At 37.5% G+C, this 12,288-nt stretch overlaps 1 protein-coding gene across 3 annotated transcripts in view; it reads right to left on the bottom strand.

Annotated features, from left to right (window-relative positions):
• HHLA2 (HHLA2 member of B7 family) overlaps positions 1-11,744 on the bottom strand; it is a 68,090-nt gene extending 56,346 nt beyond the window's left edge. Inside the window, exons 1-2 of one of the 3 annotated variants that reach the window (XM_075194912.1) lie at positions 11,616-11,744; positions 2,986-3,011 (exon numbers count right to left, since the gene is read on the bottom strand). The gene's annotated coding sequence lies outside the window, so the exon portion shown is untranslated. Of the gene's footprint in view, positions 1-2,985; positions 3,012-8,282; positions 8,305-11,615 lie in introns of those variants that run through there. The other 2 variants (XM_075194911.1, XM_075194913.1) reach the window with 2 other exon arrangements.
• Between the last annotated feature and the right edge of the window lie 544 nt (positions 11,745-12,288).

The following is a 12,288-nucleotide window of genomic DNA, read 5'->3' as shown; positions in this document are numbered from 1 at the left end:
CGCCACAAGAGTTCCGCAGCGCCGTACACAGCACAAAGAGTAGACTGAAGAGAAGTGTTTGTAGCAGGAGGAGGTGGTCCACGGTGTCGAAGGCCGCAGAGAGGTCAAGGAGGATGAGCAGGGAGAAGTGACCCTTGGATTTGGCTAAAAGTAGATCATTAGTAACTTTGGCCAGGGCAGTTTCGGTGGAGTGGAGGGGGCGGTAACCGGATTGGAGAGGGTCGAGGAGGGAATTGTCCGAGAGGTGTCTAGTGAGGTGGCTACAGACAATCCTCTCAAGTAATTTGGAGACAAAGGGGAGAAGTGAGATAGGGCGATAGTTAGCAAGAGAGGTGGGGTCAAGATTAGGTTTTTTGAGGATGGGTTAAAGGGTTAAAATGACAATTCTATTCAGACCTGTGGCTTCAGGTGTCCTAGCCCTTCCCAAATCTAAAACAGTATGACTTAGCAGCACAAATATCCCATTTGAAAGAGTGTGTCGGGGAGTCCCCAGGGGGTACCCTGAGACAAATCTTAGGTGAGTTTATAGAGCTTAAACCCTTCTCATTGCAGAGATTGCTAGAAGGAATGACATCAAGAAACCTTTCACCCATTCTTAAGCAGGCCGTTAAGATCTGGAAATTGGCTCGTAAGATATTGGGTGGGTCTGGTATTGACTCATAGACTCTTTTATGAAATAATAAAAAAATTAAAGACCTGCTCAAGCTGGGTAAACAAAATTTCTGATCTAGTTCTGGAATTACTACATTTGATCAACTATAAAATAATATTTTGAAATAATTTCAACAACTTACGTCTGAATTTGGTTTGCCAAATGGGATGTTCTAATACTATTTGCAACTACAGCATACCCTAACAACCCCAATTTGGTAGTAATGGACCTTTAATTTGTGACGCACCTCTCAAACATATTTTGAAATTTATTTTACACCTCAGATGTTTCAAAGTGGGAATGAGAAACATCTCAGAGTGTTCAAAATGTTGAGATAAAACTTGTGTGTTCTGGCATTTAGTATGGGAATGCTCAGAGATGCAGATATTTTGGAAATCAGTTGAAGATGATTTATGTAGAATGCAGAATATGGGTGAACATTCCTAACTTAACTTTGTCAATGAGTCTGTTTGGTATTTCTTTAATAAATAGTTTGAGTAAATATGTATTCCAATAGTTGTTAACTTCTTGACCCTAGCTAAGTTTATTATAGCCAGGACCTGGATGAGTGAGGCTCCTTGTTTTTTGATTTGATCTGGACAACGAGTATGTAAGTCATGAATGTTCACCTACACTACCAGGAACTCTACTAAAAAATATTCAAAAACTAGGACACTATGGAAATACATAAAGGGGAAGAGATAAGGCTGAGGGATTATGGTGGGCAAGAGGCTGGGCATAAAAGTTGCATTGTAGGCATGAGACATGTTTTTATGGGCAGGAGCTGTATATGGTGGGCATAAGGAAACAATGTTGGGCAGAGGTTATATATGGTTACTGTCTATGACAGATAGGGACTATGTGGGTAAGAACAAGGTATTCTAGGCAGAGGTTGTATATGGTGTGCATGACACCTCAGTGGCATGCTAAGACTTGCTAAGATACTTAGCTGGATAGGGCTCTGTATGGTGAGCAAAGGTCTAATATGGAAATAACTTCTAACAGTATGAAACCCTACAAGAGCTGTTACAATGTCTTTACAGATTCATAGAATAAAAAAATATACTTATATTGCTTGTGATGACACTCTCAAAGTTGTTGATTCTTTACGATACTCTTCTCATATGTCATATACATAGATGAAAAAACACACAATAGTACAATATTGTTGGGCATATACAACTTTGTAACAAAGTCCCACATATAATTCTTTTTTTCGCTTGAAAATCCCATAATTTTTACTTAGCTTATAGCCCCCAACTAGGATTCTTTTTTTCTGTTTATACTCTTCCTCCATACATTATAAGGATCTCACCATCATATCATAAAGGGAAAAAAATAACGTGCATCTAGTGTCATACTGCTTAATTAAATCTAAAATCTTTTTTATTCACACAAAAATAAAAACGCTACCAACCAGCTCTTCTCCAGTTTCTTTGGAATGCTGCATTAATGTTACATATTTTAATGGGCCTCATTTATAAATGGTAAAATGTCTGAGACACAATGAAAAGTTCTCTTTGGGGTTCCATGCACCTACATTTTCACCAAAGTATATATGTTTGCGAAGCAAGATGGTAGCATTTACAGAGGAGCAGAAAGTACAGAGTAGAACAAAAGTGTTCCTTACAAAGTACAGAGTAGGCACACTCCTGTGCTAGTTATGGAGAGAAGTATAGAAACAAAATTTCATTTTGCAGATCGTGATTATTGAAATGAGATAAAGGACATATTTTTAGGAGGTTCCTTGTTTTGTGGATGAGGACATAAGTATTCCCACTCCACAAAAGTTCCGGCTTGGTTGGTCTATACTTTTAGCGGGATGCACATTGTACTTTCCAGTTACACAACAGTGCCACATATAGTAAAGGCAGTTGTAAAAGTACACTTGCGGTCATGCTTAGTTTAACCCATAAATGAGGCTAAACCAAGCAGTGTTTTAGAATAAAAATGGAAATATTTAATGTATATGAAAGATGTGGTTCAAGGTGGTATGAGGTTGAAATTTGATGCTATGTTTACACGTTTGCATAGTGCATCTCTTCCGATTTTTCTGATTCTCAATCCACCTAGGCACACGTCTAGTTTACGGAGCATAGATTAGGTGTGAATGCGGGATAGGCAGACTATTTAGGAGCCCTTTGAAATTCCACTGCACATTCAGTGTGTTTAGTAAGTAAGAGTTGACTATAAGCAGCCTCCATTAGTATCTGACTACAATTGGTTGGGAGTGTTTTGTAAACCAGACTAATGAACTGGGTCAACAAAGTGCTTCTATATCTTTTATTTTTCATCTGTTAGTGGGTGGCTGTCAAACATTTACCGATAATTACCTCATGTCTTTAAAATGCACCTCTCCCTATGAAAGTGAAACAAGTTAACAAGTTACTTGCATTGAATGACCTTTAACTCTAGGTGAAAAATCACTGACAAATTCCATCATGAAAAATTTCACAGTCAGTGAAGAGATGAGGACTGTTTCATAGACAATACTGAAAGCTTTCAGGATAAACACAGTATTTACAGAGGGGGTGCTAAAGAAATTGCAATTAAAGTCCAAAATCTTCAGTTAATACTAGTGTACAAAAGAAAATAGAAATAATAACAGCACTCAGAAAAAATATCTGAACCAACTTGTTTACAAATATAAACCCAATTTATTAAAATATATATCAACATAAGTGAAAAATTTAAGATTAAAAACAGTTCATGAAGTGAAGGTTTAAAATCCATTAGAACAAGTACAGCAATACACTGAAATGGACAGCACGGTGGCTAAGTGATTAGCACTTCTGCCTCACAGCACTGGGGTCATTAGTTCAATTCACAACCATGGCCTTATCTGTGTGGAGTTTGTATGTTCTCCCCGTGTTTCCCATTGCAGATAGTCACCATTTAGGAATTCCAAGTCCCATCATTAGTCTGAGATTGTTGGTAGTAATATAAATCAATATACAGCATAAAGCAGTTCAAATTTCACACCACCTCTTAAACAATCCGTAGTTTATTCACAAAACAAATTTGTAGATAGTAGGGGAGCTTGCGGTACTTGATAAGCCTGTTTCTAAAGTATGCAGTTCCAATAGTTTCCTGAAATCTGTGCATTGTTCAACAGGAGGGAACATTTTTGTGCATTCTATTCTATACAGGGCTGGTATCTTTAAAAGCAATAAAATAACTATGTGGTGTTTCTTGATGCCAGTAGTTTTCTAGTAGTTCGTGAATTAACATATTATATGAATTAGTCAATAGTCATTTAATTAATCAAAATTGAGAAAGAAAAAAAGATTAAAAACTTTGTTAAAGCTCAAATTTAAAAATGGTAAATGAAATGTAGATATATCTCCAGTTTAATATTAAAATACTGAATGATTGAATCGAGGTACCGCTATACAAAAATACAAGTTAAAGGAATATCTCTTCAAATATAATGTGCACATATCACTTTTAAGCTTTATGTCTAAAGACATATAGGGCATGATTCATTAAGAAACAGAAAGTGAATGTAATTTGCATTTTTAAAAAACAATGCAAACAGTTATGCCCGTATTCAACAACAAGAGGATCTCAAGAAATGTTTCTAGTTGAATACGGGTGTATGTACGTTCCTCCTACATGGCACTTGCTGTATGCAGAAACAATGCATATGTATATATATATAAAGTTCCATCAGAATGTAATTAATGTCTACTGTAGATAAAATGCCTTTTTACAGTTGTTCTTGATTGCAAACACATGTCATAGCATGCATACGGGCAGTCATCACTATCAATCGGCACTTACACTGGTGGTGCACTTAGCTGGTGCAAAGGATACGGCTGAAAATCATGTACCTCAGAGATCTCCAGAGCTTGAATTGGACGGATGTGCATGTGTTCAACCTTGGCACGCCCTTACTGTACTTTGTGTCACAATAGAAGGCTTTGGGAATGTCCGGGAAGGTTACTCGAGTTGGTGCTACCCTCCTAGAAGCGTGGAGTCTAACGGAGAGGGAGGTTTTCACCAGTTACACCGGCAATGGAGTATGGGCCTGGAGAGAGAATCTAGTATACAGGGATTGGAGGTTCACGGGAGCCTGTCATTCTGCACCTTCCTATTACAATGAACAAGGCTCCAAGCACTGCTGCAAGTGAATACAGATGGTGGCTTCAGCCGAACTACTAGTACTGACCTTTTTCTAAAATGCAAACACCCCCTTTAACATATTATCAACCCAGGTCCGCATTTATGGTGCCAGTCACAGTGATATTCCAGCTGATGCTCATGACACACAATGCACAGAGCACAATTTCAAGCTCATTGTTGGGACCAGGGAGCTATGGGCATGTTCATCTGCATGAACATGTCCTTACTGTACATGCCCTACATTATCCTTCCCCTTCCCTCCCCAATTCCGCCTCTCTAAGAGGTCGTAAGGGTCAGATGTGTGCAGTTATGAATTCTGTGCAATTGTGTAAGTTTGGCATGCACCATGTGATTTCACGCAAGATACACTACGCAAATAGGAGAACGTCAAGACTTGATTCAGGGTCTTTGTGTTAATCCATGGTAAGAATTAAAAATATGTCATGTTAGCAGATCGGGGACTCTGGCATTTACCCTCCTGAGGCATCACTGTCACTTCTCTTATTTCCATGAGTCCTCAGGTCACTAAGACCCATCAATGGGCTTGGCACAAAATACTTTCTCACTTCATTGGACCCAGACAATACCTTTGAATACTCAAGTTCTTTCCTTTAGAACATACATACGTCTCTCATAGTGGTTACCCATTACTTTCTCACTAGATTTAGTTCAGCTGCACTATAAGTTTCAAGTCAACACAGACTCTGCTACAACATTTAAATTCTCTCCTTAAGCTCTCTCATTCGATTCCTCCCTCTTGAACCACTCTTACTCACAACTCATTGAAACTCACTTGTTCCTTTTACCTTAATCCCTCTCTCTCCATCTCAACTGCTCTTTCTCTGAGCTCTATCTCTCTCCCTCGCCCCTGTTATTTATAGGAACCTTATTTATTCCTCCTTTCTTGTAAATAAAAACTCCCAAGACTCTGTGCTCCCCTTCGTCTTAAAAAAGACAGAACACTCTCATATACACAATTGGGCATTACACTAAAAATAAAACAAAGCAATTTAAACTCATACCATAAAACTAGTATATCAAATTGATGAAATATGTTAAGAGGTACATTGCAACAATTTGCAACCATAAGACCTTTTATCACCAGAGGGTGACAAAATGCTGATTTTTCTGGATTTAGGGAAGCAAACAACATTGTCTCTTCAGTGGGTATTCAGAATTAATGAGTTATGATGTAGTCTGTGGCAATGCAGAACAGAGCCTCTGAGTTAAATATGTTTAAAAGTGCCACTAGTGCATTTTTCGTGGCTGCTTTGGATTTAATCAAACTTATCCTCGGTTATTTTCAGTCCACATAAAATAAGCATTCTGCAATGACCCTTGAGGACAAAGCGTTAGTGCCATGCTCCTTTGTTATGTGTAAGTGAGGGTGACGTTTGAGACAGATGAAAGTAAGCAGGGTCCACAACTGGTAACATCTCTGATGTGGCAAATTTTATTTTATATCCAGAAAAAAAAACATATTTTTCAATAAAGTTATAAACTGGTATAGATTACTTTGGTTGCACACAAAAAGTAACATACTGCCTTCATAGAGAGCTAATTTTATAGTCTATGAGCCCACTGGAATTCCTAAAAAAGATTAAGCCTGACATCAATGGCTCTAAAACGATGTCAAAAAGAAGGGGTGAAATAGGATTTCCCTGTCTTATTACTCTCGGGATGGATAAAGTATCAGATCATTCTAGTTTTGGGAGCATTCTATATATTACATAAATAGTTTAAACATTTACCATAAATTCCAAAGTTTTTACCACTGTATATAAATGGTCACTGTTAATCAAGTCAAAGGCTTTCTCCTAATCTAATCTTAGTATACAACCAGGTTCCTGAACTTCTTTTTCAGTGAGAGATTGTAAGGTTTTCCCAGCGATTCGAATAAATGGTTCATTTGCCATATAAAGCTTATTTGAGCTTTATCAATATGTAGTAGGATAATTTTCAGATATTCAGCTATAATGTTTGCATTCTACATTAAGTAATGATATGGTTGTACGTTATACAGAGTCTGTAGTATCTCTCCAGGGGCCAAACACTCCATCACTAGGTCCCATAGATTTTTTTTTTTGGGGGGGGGAGGGGGCGCTCAGGAAGGAGTTCAAATCCCGTAATTATTTAAATTGATTCAGAAACTTGCCTTTATTCTACTTGTAGCATTGTTCTCTTATCCCCGATCAGAATAGCTGTTTGTCAGGACTTTGTCAATAAATACATACAGGATCAGATCCCAGTGGCTGGTAACGGCTAATACCCGTTAGCATTCTCTATAGATACAGCAATACCTGCATTATTTATAGCCGGGATATAAGAAACAACAAATCTGATTTCATGGTTTCAAATAGGTCTAGTATATGATATATGCAGTAGTCATATATCATATACTCTATATTACATTAATCTTCTGAAATGACTGGACTGTTCAGATAGAGAAAAGGAAGCTGCAAAACATTTTAGGCACAGTTCACTGAGAATTATAGGAGAAACTCCTACTGAGGCACAGTATACAAACTAGAGTAGTAGTTCAGGTTTTCCAGATTAATTTTACTATCAATGTTCACACACATATATCAAAGTTCTGTGAATCAGTATATATGTAGTAATCCACTGCATATGCAATGATGGCACAGGCTAACTGTACATCTAATCTCCAGCCAGATTACAGCTCTTGAGCAACTCCGTGCAAACGAGTAACCGATGGCAGATTAAAAATGGGAACTTGCTTCAATTTTAAACACAGCCTCACACAATGTATATATCATCAGACTCACGGAACATTAAAGCAACAATGATAACTTATAGTAATAGAGTAGAAGCCGAGTCCTCAATCAGGCTACAGTATTGGGAACACCATGATAAAAGCGATGAACGGCCAGCGAGAGCTAGACAGAAACCCCTTCAGTACCGACAGCGTTATACAGGATAATACAGTTCCTTCAGTATTAAAGTCACAATGGGTTCCAGAGCAATAGGCAAGTTAGCACCAATAGCCACGACTGAAAGCTGGAGCAGCATTCAATGTAGACAAGGTGATGGTCAACACAAATAGCCAGATCAGTATGGCAGACATGGATCAAACAGGAGACCGGGTCAGATTCACACAGGAACAGGAACAGATAGACTCACTAATCTAGCAAATTAACTTTGCACTGACTGGATCTCAGACGTAGGTATGCTCCCGGGCATGAAGACATTGCTCATCAAGGAGCTGTACCCGATACAGTTTGTGAAACCATTACAGGTATAAAAGGATCCAAATCACACAATGAGAACATGACCAAAATTACCACAGTGATCTCTATGTTGTATGTTATTCTGTACTTCGTGTAAACCCTTGCAAAACATATAATATTATTTACAAGGCAGCAGTGGAGCCATATTGCAGAATTTTTTATGGTCCCTTTTTATTTCTATTGGACAATGTCCTTAACCAACCCTTTTATGAATAAAAACATAATAAATTAAAGATTTACAGAACACAACGTCTTACCTTTGCGTTTCTAATGCCTCACCTTGACGTCTGCCTTGGAGATTTCATAACACAACAAACATAACAGGTTTGTCTTATTTACTTGTTCCTCATTCTTAAACCCATTGATGACTGGAGATTTTTTACCACATATTAGGATCTTTTGTGGAAAGTACCTGCACTGCAGCTCATACATAGTGACCTTAAAAAGTATTCAGCACCCAAAACATATTTCGTATTTTATTGGCAAAAATTCTAAATTTGAAATAGATTGAAGAATGATTTTTGGAACTGAACCATAAAGTATTGAGTACCATGTCAGTGTAAATTACCCTACTGCCCAAAAGAACCGTGAGCGATAAACCCTCAATGCGACTGTCAGGTCCTGCAGCAGCTTGACAGTGTAACACTCACAGACAAGAAATAAACAACTGTTCTTGATCAGCAGTGTGAGTGAAGATGGGGTTGGAGAGAAATGAAAGAAGGAATATTCAGCCACCTTTCCCACTCATGCTCAAGATAATTGAATCCTAACCTGGAATGACAGATGGGGGCAGAGTTCATGTTTTGCCATGTGGCACCACATGATTAATTGCCAAAAAAGTATTGATACCTCTTATTATTGTGTAGGTGCAATATATTACCTAAAAAAATCACACAGTTTGTTAATGGACTCAACCTGTGTAATAAGTGAGTTGCACGCCTGTTGACAATTCTTTAATACCCCTCTCTCTCTAAGGTCCATTAACATAGTAGAGATTTTTCCACAAATATGCTAAAAAAAGAAAGTGGAATGAGCATTCCAAAGAAATCACAGATATGAGAACAGAGGAACAAATTTGGGAAAGATCATCATTGCAAAGGCATTGAACATTCCATGGAGCTCACTGCATTCCACTAAACATGTCTGACCCTACAGATACACTGCATATATCAAGCACCCTAATTATCGGACAAGAAGGGCACTTATTAGAGAAGCTGTACCATTGCTTGCAAACAGTTAGCTAAACACTGTCTAGAGGATACTGCAGCGATGTGGTCTGCCGAGACTAAAGCTAAACTGTTTGTTCTGCGTGTGAAGTGGTATGTATAATATAAAGCAAACACTTACCTCCCAAATCCCCTCCCTCCCCCTCCATAGCCTATTCACACCTTCCAAGCCAAGAGGTAGTATCATGTTTTTCAGCGGCACAGACTGTCAATCTTGTGAAGATGAATTGTGCACATTTACAAAAAGAATCTATACAAACACCTGCTAACCTGCCAAAAAGCTCAAACTGGAGACTGTGTGCATCAATATCCTATTGAGAGTCAAAGTGCACTGCAACAGCAAAACTGAGGTTTCATAAGTTTAAAAAAATAGATGTCCTTCAGTGACCCAGTCTTGACCTTGATCCCATCAAAAATCTGTGGCAAGACCTCAATCTTGCTGTCCATCACTACTAACCAACTAACCTAATCAAACTTCAACAATTTTGCAAGGAAGAAATGGCAAATATTGATCCATTCATTAGTTTAAAGCTAAGAAACATTTATCCAAGAAGACTTCTGGCTATAATAGCTGTCAAAGGTAGTTTAGCCAACTATTGACCTAAAGGGATAAATATTTTATAGTATATTTATTATATTGATATTCAAGTTTTTTTTTTTGTACAATTTCATTGTTTACTATTATATTTATTTTCTTGAAGGGGCTCTGTGAAGATGAATGTGTGGATCACAAATAAAAACATTTGAAGCTGGGTAAAAAAGAAATGGGCTGAATATTTTGTCAAGGCACTGTCCGTATTTTTAGTGGACAGCAATGGAGTAAGATCAGGTTTCCCATGTGTCCCCATTTTTCGAGGTGGTCCCCTTTTTCTACAAATTATCTTTAACCCACAATTACCTGATTTTGCTATTTTGACTCTTGATGCATCTGAATAAAGGTGGCCTCAAGTGTTTCTTATAACTGTTTTACATTACTGGGCTCCCACACGAAAGTGTGAGGTGGGATTTATGGCCTGAGCAAACTCCAGGTCACATTGGTGTGCAGGTTTTTCATTTCTATATTATGAGAGCCTTAATTAAGATACTAATCATGCATTTGAAATACAACAATTGAAACTACTTTAATATAGTTGGGAATGTGTGACTCATGTAATTTGTTTTTATTACAAGTGCAGAGATATCAATTCTGTCGCAATAAGTTCCATTTCCTGCCAAGCTTCTTCACCTATCCATTAGCATATCATTTTTTTTTACAATGACCCATTTGTTTAAATCCATTATTATGACAAATATCACTAACTACCTTTGTGTTCTCCCTTTTTAAGACTTGCATTAGCAGACAGCCTTTCAATTGGACACCCTAATTATATAGTATCAAGTAATAACAGGTAATGAGTAGTACATTTAGAATTTAGAAGAGAAATAAACAGATTGTACAAATACTGAAAAATTCGCCCTATAAAAATAAAAATAACAGTGGTTATGTACAGTTGTCCTTACAAACAGAATTAGGACAGTTACAGGCACAGATTACATCCAGCGTACAGTACAAGAGAAATAGTATGATGTAGTTGGTTAATAATAAAATGTTATATTTTCAATATATTGCAACTGAAAGCCCAAGTGCGGTCAAGTCAGGTTACGCATGTGTAGATCCCCTCATACTGGCCCAGCGAAGAGATTCTCCACTGCTGACCAGTATTGCTGAGGCTGCTTCATATCACTCAGCTGCCTCTTCATGGTTTTATTGATAAATTAAGTGAAATAGAAGTTAGCAATCATAGAGGTTTGTTTATGACCCAGCGCGGCAGCCATCAGTATGTACTGCTACAAATCACAGTGGTATATAAAGAAGCACCGCTGCCATTTCCATGCTGCGGCTGCTCTTGGAGCCATGGTGTTGACCTTTCTCTTCAACGAAGAATACTAGCAAATAGAGAAAGTGCTATGCGCATCCTGAGATAGCGTTACTTTGCTGCAAAAGCAGCAAGTGCTGGTAATTAGGTTAATGCGAATAAGTCAATGATTTCTACAGTGTTGACCCTTTGGTTAATAAGAAAAAATGAACAAAAAGCCGTAATTTTGCCTTTTCATTACTTGTTAAATAGACCCCATATTCTGAGCCAAATTGAGAATAGCTTCATATAAACATATCTAATTGGAATGATTAATAACAAGAGAACTTATTTTTACTTCATATGTATTTATCTCTTCAGCTCACCACTAAGTATTCAGAAAAGTAACTGAATGACTAGACAATACATTTATTGTCTGTATATACCGTACACTTTAAAACATACATCATATGGATTTTAAAACTAACAGAAAAGTAATGTACTATTTAAATGTAAATAAAAGTCATACCTGGAGCATGAGAAACTGCACAGCTGATCGTCAGAAAACTTTGGTCTTAGAAACAGGCTTTTCAACAAAGCAAAGTCGAGCAGGTTTCAAAGTCTAAAAGTATCAGCTGAGCAGAGTTGAATTCATATAAAAAATAACCTGTCAATGATAAGCTGTTATGTTAGTAAAGGTTGGCGTGTGGTGACATTACAACACAAGGGTACATTCACTGTGCACTCCAGATAAAACCAGAATTGCCAGATACAGGTGTGAATTTTTTTTTTGTTGCATAAGGAGAAACAGAAATTTAATAGTCAGGTAATAAAGGCAACAATTAACAGTATGGTACAAAGCAGAAATAATATACATTACAGTGTACCGAACTATATAACCCAGCTTGATCAGTATGTACAGATATATAAAAGGCATTTATGATTACAACATGCTCTGCAGCAATGTTGTAAAGGGCAGGGGCAGGGGTTCACAACCTTTTTTGTCCGAATGTGCCACACTGGGAGACTGCTCATTTGAAAGGGTCACAGTAAAATGTCAACATGTTTCAAACTTTAAAATAAGTAGATTTTAAGGAGAGAGTAGTGCAGTCATGTTCGTTTTCAACATTGTGAAAGTCCTTAAGTGGATAGAAGTGGGTACACCACTACAGGTTCCAGAAGGAATATGATCTTGCTGTATT

This window comes from Mixophyes fleayi, chromosome 2 (genome assembly GCF_038048845.1).
Source record: "Mixophyes fleayi isolate aMixFle1 chromosome 2, aMixFle1.hap1, whole genome shotgun sequence".
Lineage (NCBI taxonomy): Eukaryota > Metazoa > Chordata > Amphibia > Anura > Limnodynastidae > Mixophyes > Mixophyes fleayi.
This window is presented reverse-complemented; position numbering and strand designations above follow the sequence as displayed.